General features: G+C 43.1%; 1 protein-coding gene across 3 annotated transcripts in view; it reads right to left on the bottom strand.

The window, feature by feature from the left end:
* The window catches only part of Otud7a (OTU deubiquitinase 7A), a 304,503-nt gene that overhangs the window by 270,309 nt on the left and 19,811 nt on the right, over nt 1-14,383 (bottom strand). Inside the window, exon 1 of one of the 3 annotated variants that reach the window (XM_076544135.1) lies at nt 4,615-4,733. The exons of the other annotated variants lie outside the window; for them this stretch is intronic. The gene's annotated coding sequence lies outside the window, so the exon portion shown is untranslated. Of the gene's footprint in view, nt 1-4,614; nt 4,734-14,383 lie in introns of those variants that run through there. 3 annotated transcript variants of the gene reach the window in all.

Raw genomic sequence — 14,383 nt, 5'->3', positions numbered from 1 at the left:
AATAGTTTAGATCCCACAATGTGTTCACATCTGCTTCTGACAATGGCCTTGAAAAGTATTCTCTTCATTTTCCATATGTGAATACAGAAGCTGATAGGTAATCTTTAAAAGATTAAAGAATGTTGTAAAATAAAATGGCCAAGGTTACCAATAGAACTAAGTAGATGGCATCTATGTCTCTTTTTCTTCTGCCACTGAGTTAAAGATCTTAATTAAAATTGTTTCATCTCATCACTGCACTGACTCCCACTACACCATAGCAATGTACCCCAGTGCCAGAATAAAGCAAGAGAGGAATGCTTGTTGAAGACCCCCTACATGTGCACTGATTTACATCACCATCAGAACTCACCCTGTCACCAGATCTATTGGTGACATCATCTCTGTTTATGTATGAGGGACATGAGTATGAGCAAGCAATATTATCTCCTTACACGGGAGCAAAGCCACAACACCAGGGTCAAGATTTTGGGATACTACAAGTAAGGTGTAGTCACCAGGAAATGTAGTTTGCCAAAGCTACAGATAAAGTGATCAACAGAGTGAAGAGCCTGGAAATAGCCCCTTAGTTTTATGACCAGTCCATTTTCAACAGGCATTGCTATAACTCATCATCCAAATAAATGAACAGGAAAAATACTCTGAGACCTCCTTCACACTACATATAAGATTAACCACAAATCACAATATAAAAGTTTAACTGTAAAATACTAAGAGAAAAGCCAATGTGCATAGCTTAGAGCATGCAAAAGTTTCATAAGACATAGAAATAATAAGTATCCCTTTAAAATAAGAAATTAGACATTCTACAAATTGTAAAGTGTGTTCACTCAAAGATGTAAATCAACAATGCAAAGATGACCTAGTAAAAATGGGTAGAAGAGCTGGATAGTAGTCACAAAGGGAGACTCTGAACTTTCAATGCATATTAAAATTACATTGAATTATTACACATCCACTGGAGTACCTTGAAGGGCATAAAGCTGTCAATAGCAAAGGTGGGCAGGAATACAGAGTTAATAGCTACTCCATCCCTTGTGGGCAGGAGTGTGACACAGTCTATCTGTCACTTAGAAATTGCTCCATGACCCAACAATTTCCTTCCTAGATATCAACTCAGGAGAATCCAAAGCATCTGTGCACTTAAAACCCTGCAAAAGGATATTCACAGCAGACTTACTCACAAGAGCTCCAAACTGGGACCAGCCCAAGAATCCAACAGCACACTGGCACAGTGAGACAATGGGATTCAGTTAGCAATGAGTAGAACATGTGATGATCTAGCAACAGTATGGCAAATTGTAGAAACACTAGGTGAAAGGAGGATGTGTGCCTAGTGCCTACTTCCTCCATGGGAAGCTCTAGAATAAGTCAGCCTGTGATGAGAAATCAGAATGGTCGTGGCATGGGAGACACCTTGGACATGAAGGGGCTGCCTACTGTGGTATCTATACCTTAATAAGGATATAGATATGTAGGGATAGGCATTTTTCAAGACTCCATTTTTTTTTAGTTCATTTGGGAGAGGGGGAGGTAGTGATGAGACAGATGGGCTGGTAGGCTGCGATCAGAGCCAATGTTGGGTTGGGTGAAACCCGATCCCTCCAGGCTGGCCTGAACTGGAGGTGCTTCCAGCATCTCTCCCTCCACTCAGACCCCTCCAGACATGCTAACACTAAGAGATGGAGAACCTGAAAATCTACAGTCTTCTGGTACAGCAATCTGAAAGGTGAGAGAACCTCAGGTGCTTGAGGGTATCACATGCTATCTATAGAGAAAACAGACCCCAGGAAGGCATGAGTAGCTCCCCTATCTCCCAACAGGTACACACCTTTGATACTAAAAATAAGTGATAGGACATAACCATAATAGACTTTACCATCTTAACCACTTTGAATTTCTAATTTACTTCACCTATCATGGTATCCTGAAGGTTGGCTCATCAGCACTGCAAGTGTGTGTCAGAATCCCCTTCCTGCTTAAGTCTGACTGACAATCCATCACATGCCTGTAGCATCTACCCACTCATCCACTATGGGACCCTTGGGTGCTGCCATATTGGTGATATAGGAATGATGCTGCTATAAGCCTGGTTATGCAGATGTCTGCTTGAGACCATTTCTCATCCTCTTAGGATCATCTCAAGGGTGGATGTCTTGACTGAATCTGCAATTAAATGTTTAATTTTTTAGAGAGCCCCCTTAAAGTGTCATTCACAGCAACATTCTAAACACCTTCCAATTTCACACCCTCACCAGCATTTAGTTCCCAGTTTTATGACAGTACTCTTCCCAAGGGTTGACCAATAACATTCTTGATACTTTTAAAAGAAAGAGGCAAGAAGACGGAATGGTTACAAAATAAGTCATTTCCCCTGGAACAACCTAGTCCTATCTCTGAGGGCTGCAGAAATGTTCTTGGTCCAGGTGATCGAGTTGCTATGAGGAGGTTTCTCTCCTATTGTTGGTATTCCCCTTGCCACTGTATCAGCAAATTAGGAAAATAGCCATTCTAAACACTCAAAAACCAGTTCCTAGAAAACATGTATTTATGTAGTCTAACCAATAAAATCTACTTAGGTCAATATAAAAATGGAGTACATACAATTCACAAACACTTTATGAGCCAGAATAGATTTGAATATCCTCAGACTTCCAGAGAGAGATTGGCAAGAATCAAGTTTCCCCCTTCCATATTTTGAGTGAAGGAAATAGCCCAGCACAAGAAAATGTTTTAATCCATATTGTGAAATAGATGTGGGGAATGATAGGTATCTGAACACTGCCTTGCTCAGTCTCAACTCCTACTTGGGAAGAGGAGGTGCAGTTTCTGAGGATGAGGAAGATGGCCCCAAAAGTTGATTATTTGCTTCTTAGGGGGTTCACCTCAACCCATTTCTGCCCTGAGCTCCACATCCTTGGGGCCTTCCCACGTGACACAAGGGACACCATGGAAGACTGTCGTGTTAGTTACTTGTAAACTCCCTGCACTTGTTTTCTGATCTTACATTAAAGAGATCTTGGCATTAAAAGAGGGGTGGCCTTCAGAGCCTCTCCTGGCAGAGTTATAATTCTAACTGGCGTCAGATACCTTAATCCTAGCCAAAAATACAAGGAAGAGTGGTGGCATTGTCTTAGCCAGGAACACATCCACAGCACAGAGTACAATTTCACATGTACATGTTCTGACAGCTTCTCAGAACAGAAGGAAATAAAAGAGAAGGCAATGGGACTCTGGAGGCTCATGCTGATGTAAAGAGAGAAAGCAGACTGGGCACACACAGCCTTCCCTGGCTAGGCTATCTCTTCCTGGGAATAGGGACCTTAGGTGTTAATACAGAGCTTCAACTCCCTTATGTTCTTTAGACACATCATGGAACGAGCACTATGAACGGTATCAGGAAAATGCTTACAGTGGCGGTGTATTCTGTATCTTCTTTTATGTCTGACCCAGGAAGAATGTAAAATGTTATCTGTAGTGTACGGACACTAATTTAGGGACCATTCTAAAAGGGTAAATGCAAACAGAACTGGGGACAATGTGTGGATGAGTAAGAATCTTTCTGAATAATTAGACAGTGGCAAAGCAAACGAAGTGAGATCACTGTGAATAGAAAGTGAGAAGATCAATGATGGTGCAGGGCAGAGGAGCTTCAGGCCAGTCATAACCCCAAGAGCATCACCAGGATAGCTGGGACCCCCCAAGAGCAGCACCGGGATGGCTGGGACCCCACCACAGATCTTGTCATAGGCACCAATGGCAGAAAGAATAAAAAAGCAAAAATTAAAAAAAATATATACAACAAGAAACTCCAGACATTCCCCAAGGTCTGGCCTCAGACTGACCTGTGTAGAAACTACAGCCCTCTAATTATGCTGCTATCTAACTTTGCTAAATAAAACAACTGCTAAGCCAGGCACAGTGGATATGCGCACACCTGCAATCCTCACACTGAAGGACAGAGTCAGGAGGAGGAGGAGTTCAAGGCCACCCTGGGCTCCATAGTGAGACCCTGTCTCACAAAAACCAATGCCACAGAATTCTGGCCCTTCTACAACTTCTTTGCTTTTACCTTCAATGGAAACAAGCAAGAGACAGAAAAACAGGTGTAGACAGCAGCCAGGTTGCTAAAGAAAACAATGAATGTCCAGTCAACTTGAATTTTAGATAAACAATGAATGCTCTAGTGTGTGTCTTGTGAAGCATTTGGGGCAATGCTATGCCAGAAATAGCACTCCTTATTCAACTGAAATCCACATTAACAAGGTAAGCCACCTTAGCACGTGTACATTTTAGGTAACTCTAAAGGAAGCAAACTGGTTATACCTTCCTAGAGTCCCATTTCTGCCAGTCTCCACAGTAAAAGGCAAAGCCAGCCTAAGCACGGATCCCTCACCTGCGAACAGGCTGCTGGAGGCAGTAAGGACTGTGCCATCACTCACATACAGTGCAATCACAGCATTACTGGTTTTTTTTTTATCTATCTATCTATCTATCTATCTATCTATCTATCTATCTATCTATCTATCATCATCATCATCATTATTTATTCTCATTCTTTTTCCAACCACCTTATTTTAGCGTCCTACATTTAGATACTTTATACATACACACATGAGTTCTGGTGACCAGCTCCACATTAAAGCACTTCCTCTGTGATCACACCCCTGAAGAAGAGAGCTGCTTCTGTTCTGGAACACGGAACTGGCTTGTAATTCTTTGATCAAGAAAAGAATCTCTGGTGAGCTCCAAGAATGATACCTGGTACTAACATTCCTAAACGGCTCTTTCATTCTCTGATTTTAGGGTCTCTTTCTAATCAGATTCGGACATTTTAAAATGTCTTACACCCATGCACATCCAAGGGTCACTATGTGAACTCAGTGGGTTTAAAAGAAAAAAGCACACGAAGTTGGGATGGAAAAGCAGGGAGCTCCCGGGATAGGAGAGGTCTTGGTGTTGGGGAGGAAAGGGAATGGGTTGATCAAGATGTCTTATATCCACATATGGAATCCTAAAAGAAAAAAATGTTCTAATGCAGCATCATGCATTATAATTATAAATAAGACATGTGACATCACAATTCTCTGGAACAGAACATTTTAGGATACCAAGGGCAGTAGAGTGGCCTACCCAGGACACAGAGGATAACTTCCAAAGTCCAAGCAGGTGCTGGAAACTAGGGACAATAATGAATCCTGAATAATCTGTTTTTATTCCTATAAACCTATGACACAATAAAATTTAACTTACAGATTAGGCGTGTTATGAGATTAACAACAGTAGTATAATAAAATAGATATTTAGAACATGAACTGCTAACTTCTGGAATTTTCCATTCAACATTTTTTGGCTGCAGTTGACTTCAGGTAAGTGTAACCTCAGCAGTGAGACTATGAACAGGAGAGGGCTATGTGTCCACGGTGTTTGCTAAACTTAGCCATTTGTCATTGCTCTTGAAATGTTTTCTTTCCACTGTATTTGTACTTTTCATGGGGAAATTTTAAAAATCCAGAGCGGAATTTCACTCATGATTCCTTTCACAAAAGTCCTTCCTAAGAGAAATATTTTGCCAAATCATTTTCTGAAGCAAGTATTAATTGTTGAATTAAACCAGAAAAAAATATGAACATTCCTAAGAAACAAATAATATGTAAAACATGTGTGTACCAGTACATAAGGCTAATCTGATGTTAAGAAACCCAAGCAATATAATCTGCTGTATTAATATAAGATACACATACGATCTACTAGATCACATCAATTATTTTAGAGAAACCACTTGGCAAGATCCAACACATACTCATGAGAAAACTCCCAGCAACCTAAACAGAAAGGACTTTTCTCAAGATGATTAAAGGCTGCATTAAAAGAACTCTCTTAACATCATCAGTTTATATCCCCAAACAGCGCTCTGCCATCAGGACTAGCATTCTGCAAAGGATGGCCGTGTGTGCTCAGAGGCATGAGGCAGCCAGACAGCCAGGAGGGAAAAGGAAACAAGAAGCACAAGACTGAGAAAGAAGAGACGCATTCTCTACTTACAGACCACAGAAGCTAATAGAAAACTCTACATAGTCTATAGAAAATCTCCTCATACTAAAACTCAGCCTAGTCACAAAGTGAAAGATAAATATACAAAGATTTTATATTGTTTCTGCACTGCTCATGTAGGAAATGATTTTAAACTGTGGTCCAGTCAAAATAAAGCGAGATGATTAGGTATGAGTTGAATGAGACATGAACCAGACTTCTAAATGGCAAAGTAATGACAAAAGGAACAAATGAGGATCTAAGCTGGGGAGAAGCACATGACACTGGTGGACTGGAGACAGGGTGGTGGATGTAGCTGTAAAAACAATCAATTAATTCAAAAGTAAAAAGACTCAAAAATCTAATGATGTTAATTTCCTCCAAATTTCTATCAAAAATCCCCCAAAGATGTTTTTGTTCACATAGATAAGCTGAGTTTAAAATGTTTCTGAAAAATCAAAAAAAAAATCATCTAAAATAGTGTTGATGAAATACAAAAAGAGAAATCATGATACATGTTATTAAGGCTTATTTACCATGGCATTTTAGTGACCAAGCAGTATGCCGTTGATCAAAGCACAAGTGTACAGATCAAGAGGCAGATTTTAAAGAGGAAGAAATTTATTTGGGAACAGTCTTCTGATTTTTTTTAATTGACAAGTTTTTATGAGACAGAATGTGATATTTTGTCTTTTTGTATACACCATAGAAACAAGGTGGCATCCATCACCTTGCTCGCTGACTGCTCATTATGCAAAATGCCAAACATAGATAATTTTAGTAATTACATATACACCTTAGGCACTAAGGTCACCAAGACTAACTCCTCCCACCTGAGACTCTACTTTCTGAGTGACTGGCACTTTCCTTTTTGCTTAAAGTACTCAGGGTCATTGGTGGGTCCACATGTATTTTTTTTTAATTTTGTGAAAAATGACTTTGGAATATGATAGGAATATGATTGAATCTGTAGACTGATTTAGGTAGTAAGACATTTTCAAAACTCTCTTATAATTATTCTTCTAATCCATCAACATGAGATATCATCTTATTTATATCATTTTTAAATCAATTTCATCAAGTTTTTAGTTTTCAGTGTAAATATTTTTCACCTCTTTTGTTAACTTACTCCCCAATATTTTACTTTCCTCCTAGTCAGAGTAGTAGACAGCAGAAATAAAAAATATCCAATAAGAAAATAATAAGTGAAATTATCTCTGTTTAATAGTATAATCTTATGCATAAAAACCCTAGAGAGAGAGAGAGAGAGAGAGAGAGAGAGAGAGAGAGAGAGAGAGAGAGAGAGAAAGAGAGAAAGAGAGAGAGAAAACTTAGGGCAAACCAACAAATTCAGTGAAGTTCTAGTTTATCAGCATACAAAAAAAAAACAGTAACATTTGTGGATACTAGCAATGAACTATTTGATAACGAAATTAAGAAAGCAGTCCTATTTATAATAGCAAAGATGAAAAACCAATTGAACAAATATTGACAATTGATATGCACAGGCCAAACTGGAACCTTAACTAAAATATCACAGCTATTGTTTAAAAATTCCACTACACTAACACAATGATTATACATTACGATATCAGATTGTACTTCAAAATTCAAATATGTATAGTAATAGCTGCTATGCTGAAACTCTTAGCAGAGCTGAACTTGGTCATTTCTACCCCCAGCAACAACACAGCCATTCTGGGGATCAAGTCCCCTTGGCAGAAGTCTCCACACCTCCTTCTATCCCTCCACATTAGTCCCCCTAAGTCCCATAAGAACCAGGGCTCAAAGCCAGGCCGATGTTTTCCATCTCTCCCCTCTGGCCTAAGCTTGGCTTGGCATGGACATGGCTGCCTGACAGTCACAGTTCATTGCAAAAGAAGGCTGTCATCTGTGCAATATGGATATTGCAAAGGCAAACCTCAGAGAAACACCAGATGACCTGTTGTTTAGGCAGATCTAGAACATTTGTCATAAAATCTCTACCTTCAGTCATACCCTGTGTACAAAGAGAAGGGGGTTGTTGAGTGGCAGAATTTCACCAGGTTTGTGGTTGGTCAACAGACCTAGGCTGAGCCCAGCCCTCTTCTTACTCATATAAAGTCCCTGGTTAAGGTCCCTTGGATCTCCACTTCACCATCTATATAATAGGGTACTGTTGTCTCTGTTCTAGCCTGCCTTAGAGCATGGGAGGTGATCCTGCTAGAAAGTGTAGTCTGAACCAATTTGGGGCTGCCTCAGAAATGCAGCTCCTGAACACAGTGATCTTAGCTTCCAGATGTTGTCCTGAGACTTCTTAACGCACAGCAAAGCTTCTGGATCATAAATGACAAGTGCATAGTAACACGACAGTGGTTCCATTCTGCCTGCCCACATCATGGACTCCTTATATCTGCCTGAGTTAGCTTACAAGGAGCAGGGCATACTCCGCTAGAAGACACTGAGCCCAGGAAAGATAAGCGCTTTACAAACAGGTATAGGAACAAAACGTCCTCAGAAAGGTGAACCTCCAGATACTCATCCTCTTCCCTCAGATCTCCAGGAATAACTGCTTACTAAAGTGTCTTTGGATTCCTGCTGGACACAGTGTCAACTCCAGTGCACACCATAGCCACCCTAACCTGATTCGTGCTGCCTGGAAAACCTCATCCTTCCTTTTACCTACTGGAAAAAGAATTTTGAAGAGCTGGGTAATGTCCTGGCTGGAGATATGTATAACTGTGACCCAGAACTCCTGCTCCTGCATCCAACAGTATGTCCAGGTGTTCACCAAAAACATGGTCTAGAATGACCAAAGGGTTCATGGAAGTCCAGAGTAGAAGCCACCCAACTTCCCAGTGCACGCTGCATTCTCATTCAGTGTGAACGACGACTAATTATCTACAGTTACACACAAGGACCTGTACAGGCCCCACGCAGTCCTGGGTGACAGGTGCTGAATGGAAAAGCTTACATGCCATAGAGCCCCTTGTGCAAACGACTAAACAGGTAAGGCAAGTCATTGCAGTCAGGAAAGGACAGTGGCTAGCTGCTGATGGTACTGGAAAAGTTGGTGGTGCACCTATGGTTGATGCAAATCTGTATCTCGAACTAGGTGTGGATAATAAGCATATTCAGTGTGTGAACATTCACTGAAGCATAGGCAGACCACAGAAAAACATTCTGCATGAAATGGCCAAGGTTAAAGAGAGTCTATTGATGGGGTGACCCAGACCTTGTCTCAAGTCTTTGGTTTTTCTACCAGTTAAGCTAACAAGAGGACAGGTTTTCACAGCCAGTCCCTCAGGTGGCTGGTTTCAGCAGAGTATACTGTGTATTCACTGTGTGGGGCCAGGATCTGCGGTGGGGGCAGAGGGAAACCAAGCTGGCCAGTACTTAAAGTGTGCTGTATGGCAAAACCAAAAACACATGCTGAATTCTGATGAGATTCGTGACTTTCTGAATGTACTGTGACTCACCTGTGATCTCCTTAAAACTATGACAAAACCCTGACCTACTTAGGCCAGGGGAGGCAGATCTTAGGCCTGTAAGTGACATTGCTGTTTTCCTATCTAAGCATGTCTCTTATGACTTAAGAAAGAGCTGAACAGATGAGGATCCCAGGTTCACTGCAGGGTCCAGGGTTCCTAGCCATGAGCTTGCACTTGCTAACAGTTCTGAAAACCTTAAAATCCAGTGCCATGCACATCTTAGTTGATGCTCTGGGCCAACGGTGCACACAAACACACTCAACTGCTGCTCCCCTTCCCCGTACCACTGAGCTGCTATGCAGACATCAGATCCTATTAGGTAGAGATGCTAGGAAGAGAGGACCTTTTGATTGGTCCTTTGCTCTGTCCTCAAAGTTGTTACAAGGACTGGAAGGCTGTCCTACCACATCACTCTCCTTAGGGCTGAAGGGAAAATCTAGGAGGAAAGAGACCCTCAAATCCATTTTCAACACTGCTAGACACATTTGATCTTTGTGTATGTGTGTGTGGGGGGGGTGGGGGGGTGTGCATGTGTGTTCTAGTTCTATTATTTTGTTCTCTATATTCATGTTATTATATATATATATATGTATTATTTCCATATTTAAATATAACATTCTGACATTGATTTCTTCTTCCTCATAATACTATTTTTCCAGGCTTCCCTTAAGTAAGTACTCTCTCTCCAAAGTAAAATCTATAGTTTCCATGTAACATAACTACTGCTCCCTGTCCAGGCCAGAAACAAGGCAACAACCTTGTTTTCTGCAAACATCTGTGGATATAGTATGATGAGCCACTGCTTGGCAGGGCCCCATCACCCACCCCTTCTAAGCTGGGGGACAATGAACAAACCCTGGACACGTCACAGTCATTGTTTGGGGCCTGCTGGTTGTTTAGTTTGTGCATGTGTGTGTGTGGTTCTTTTTGTTTTTGTTTTTGTTTTTCAGTAGTGTTGCCCATAACTCAAACAGGTGGGTCAAGTGTTGGCCAAAGCCTGGGAGCAAATCTGTCCCAGCAGGGCAGGTGCCATGCTTTCACCAAAGCAATCCTTCAAGCCTACAGTGGCAGCAGAGTCACCGTCACTCCCAGCTAATCCACATTAGCCCTGGCGAGGATGTCCCTCTAGGCCACGGGGGCCACAACCTTATGCACAAAACATTTCAAGTCAGAGTTTATTAAACCTTTCTGCAAAGCATACTCCAAGGTCCAAGGACACGTTCATACCAAGTAGATATGAAAACCAGAAGAAAACAGAAAGCCTTGGCCATCCCATTATTTGGGGACATCTTCCATAGTGTCCCTCCTGAATCCTCAGACTACATATCACACTGGGACCCTGTAGCCAGGAGACTGGCCATCCCGCCTGCTCCCTCCATCCAGGTTTCTTCCTCTTACCCTCTGACCTTTACAGCCCAGTCACCCACAGAGCAGTGCAGGATCCAATAGAACAGAAAATCTAGAAGCTCAAACTAGTTCTACAAGCCTCTGTTTTCTGGTGACACCAGAGATGTAGGTCCTTTGTTTCTTGTCACCTGGATCCCAAAGTGCATGCAGGATCTTCTGGGTCCTCATGCACAACTCCCAGAACTACTGAGGGTACCTCTGCTTCAGTACCCCTTCACACAGTCCATTCTGCTAAGTAAAAATATCAGAAACCAAAGCAAACACTTCCATAGAGGCAATTACTTGGTGCCAGACAGCTAGGCAGCTGCTCAGAAGCAGGCAGGGAATGACGACTCTGCTAAGCCAGGACCTGTCTCTCAGGGCTCCACACTGACTCAGGGGCCACGTTATACAGCCCTTGTCCCCAACCATGGGCTAGAGACAATATCATTCTAGACAGCTGCCATAAGAAGTCACATCCCACAGGCTCATATCAGACAGTTCACTGCAAGCCGAAAGCCTTGTATACTGTGTATACTGGCTCTGCTTCCCACAGCCTATGATCAGCAGCCTCCTTAGTGGTGAGGCCCCGAGACAGTGTATCAGCAGGCTACTTTCTTGCCTCCTAACATCTTCTTGTTCCCATCTTACTGATGGTTTTAAAACAATAACAATAAAAAGTATGACTTTTCATCATGCCAGCTGCCCCCACCAGGCAAGGCAGGAGGCATCCTACTACTTCCAAAGGAAGGTATAAACCTGCTTCCCCAGCGACCCTGCACACACCTAGTTCTGTGTTTCCGATGGCAAGAGGTTACACACTTCCTCTATCCCAGGGCCCTCAAATACATGGAAAGGAACAGGTGCACACGAGGACCATCTGGGCAGCCTGGCATTCTCATGTATCCACTGCCCTGCCCTGTCCTCTGTGGAGCTGGCTGCACACTGGCCTGGATTATATAACATGTTCTCAGTAGACAGGCAGATGGCTCTGGACAGGACAACCACATAGCATTTAGTGATTCAAAGACTAGCTATTATGCTTGGGTCACCCATTCAGCGAGAGACTGAGGGAGCAGCTTGGAGAGTCTGTGACATCTAGTTCTCCTCCTCTAAGACCCTGCTAGCACCTCTGCACAGGCCTCATTCCTGTACCTGGCTCTGTACACAGGGCAGCAGAGGCTCTGTCCTCACAGATCTGCTGGAGCTGTGCTCCCAACATGGCTGAAGAGTCTGACATCAGCACTAGAGCACCAGCCCTAGAGTCTGTCTCCAGAAAGTTCCTCTCACTCACGCTGCTGCTGGTCTTCCTCCTCTACATGGGGCAGGCCCTCCTGCCTCACATGCAATCCTGCAAATCTATTATCTGAATTCTTCCAGACTCCATTTCCCACCATCTCGTTCTCTGCTCTTTTCCAGATGTTTGACTAACTCTTTACTACATCCCCATTCAAAACCCCAAGGAATGTCACTTTCAGGAAGGTCTAACTCATCTCAGGAACAAATCTGCCCACTAGTCAGTCATGTCCCCTCCCCCTCTTTTTTGTAAAGACTCATAGAAAAAAGATTGTCAACATTTGGGGTATGCTGCCAAGGACCTAGTTCAGAAAGCTGGCATGAGAACATTGCAGAAATCAGATGAAAAGGGGTGAAGGGGCCACATAACCCCCCGAGAACGGGATTGGAGGGGCAATGGGACACCATGGACCACAATGGGCAGAGACTGCAGTTCATGAGGACCCGCCAGGCTGCGGGGGGGGGGGGGGGGGGATATTCAGAATTTCTTCCTGGAACACGTCCATGTGGAAGTCACCATGCTCTCCCTTGGCAAGCCTCAATCAATAATCCCTTCAGCAACCACAACCCACTCACTCAGTGTAGGACTGTGTAGCCACCAAAACCTTTATTTGAGCAGGATATTTAATGGCATGCTCGAGAAAGAAAACACCAACTTGGGGGGGTGGTGCTTTATCAGCAGGTAAAGTGCTTTGCACTAAAAGCTCAGATCCCAAGCACCCATGGAAAAGCTGAGCACAGTAACATGTGTCGGTAACCGCAGATCTGGGGAAGGAGAAACGGGAGGACCCTTGGGGCTTGCTGGCCAGCCAGTCTAGCTGAAATAGCAAACTCTAGGTTCAGTGAGATGTCTGCCTCAATAAAGTAGAGATGCAGTCCTAGAACGACATCTAGCACCACATGCACACGTGTACACAAACCTACCAAGACAGTAAAAGATACAGTAACTGGATATAACATTCTCTGCACACATGATTACTTCATTGCCAATGGCTGCTTTAGAAAGACATATACTACCTTACAAGGAAACGTTTGACAAAACCAGAAGCAAGGAGATTTAATCAACAGATTAACTGTAGAGATAGAGGTCACAAAATACTGAGAGTTGTCACTAGTCCCTGCTGGACAAACTAGTGAAAGACCAGACTCTGCCCTTCCTCAGGCTATACAGAAGCAGAATGCCCAGCAGATCTTGTGACTGCCTGAATATGTGTGTGGCTGAGTCTATAAGGAAGCTGGCATTGAATGTCAGAGTAGGCAAAGGGTGTGGTTGGACTACAGAGGAACTTTCCATACATGTATGACCCTTCAAAACACCATCAGTGTTAGGTGCTCCTGAGACAATCTCACCTCATTACCAACTCACAGAAGAAGAGTGGCTGTGTAGGCCACTGCACACACCTAACTGATGCTGAGAATGTGTCAGAAATGTATAATGGCGTGTGTAGGGAGGCATGAAGTAACAGGAAGGACCAAGGAGAGGGCTATCCTCTACGAACCACAACAGATAGTGTTCCTACCATTTGTGGATGGAAAAGATGGCTATCTCTGAAGCCCGGGTGGCTTAATAATGCACACTCTACTCTAATGAAGCATTAAAATAACTTTGGATTTCCAAATCAGAATATAGGAGGGGCGTAGGGGGGCAGTGCAAAGTTATGAGGGGCACTGAAGGTGTAAAGAACTGCAGTGTGGAGTAGCTTCACGGAGAAATCTAAACAAGCACTCTGACCTTGATGAAGGTGCTCCACGCTGAGAAGACTGCCACCTACCCTCCCGGACCTCAGACCTCCGCTGCAGAGTTCTTTGGAGGCTATTAATTCTGTGATGGGGGTCAGGACTTACAGATGCAGTCTCATGCTTGCAGGGAAAGGTTCAGGAGCAAGGGACTACAGAAGGAGGGCACTGAGGGAAAGCAGGGGTGAGATCTTTGAATGAAAGCCACACTGGGCACTAGGGAAAGGCTGAAGCCAGAGTAGGGACACAGCAGCCATGCACTGTATGGCTGAGACAAAGGGTATGTGCAGGTCACTCTGCTTGGGGGAGTATTAACGAAGAACTTACAAAATGTTCTGAAGTTTGAATTTTTGCGATAATTGGGCTTGCCGAAGTTATAAAACCTCAAATAGATATCAACCATATAACAGGCTTCAGAATCATCCTCTTCCTGTGCCCTGACTCAATAGTCATATCCCAAT

The sequence above is a fragment of the Peromyscus maniculatus genome, chromosome 1 (genome assembly GCF_049852395.1).
Source record: "Peromyscus maniculatus bairdii isolate BWxNUB_F1_BW_parent chromosome 1, HU_Pman_BW_mat_3.1, whole genome shotgun sequence".
Taxonomy (NCBI): domain Eukaryota; kingdom Metazoa; phylum Chordata; class Mammalia; order Rodentia; family Cricetidae; genus Peromyscus; species Peromyscus maniculatus.
Note: the sequence above shows the minus strand (reverse complement) of the source record. Positions and strands in the feature narration are given on the sequence as shown.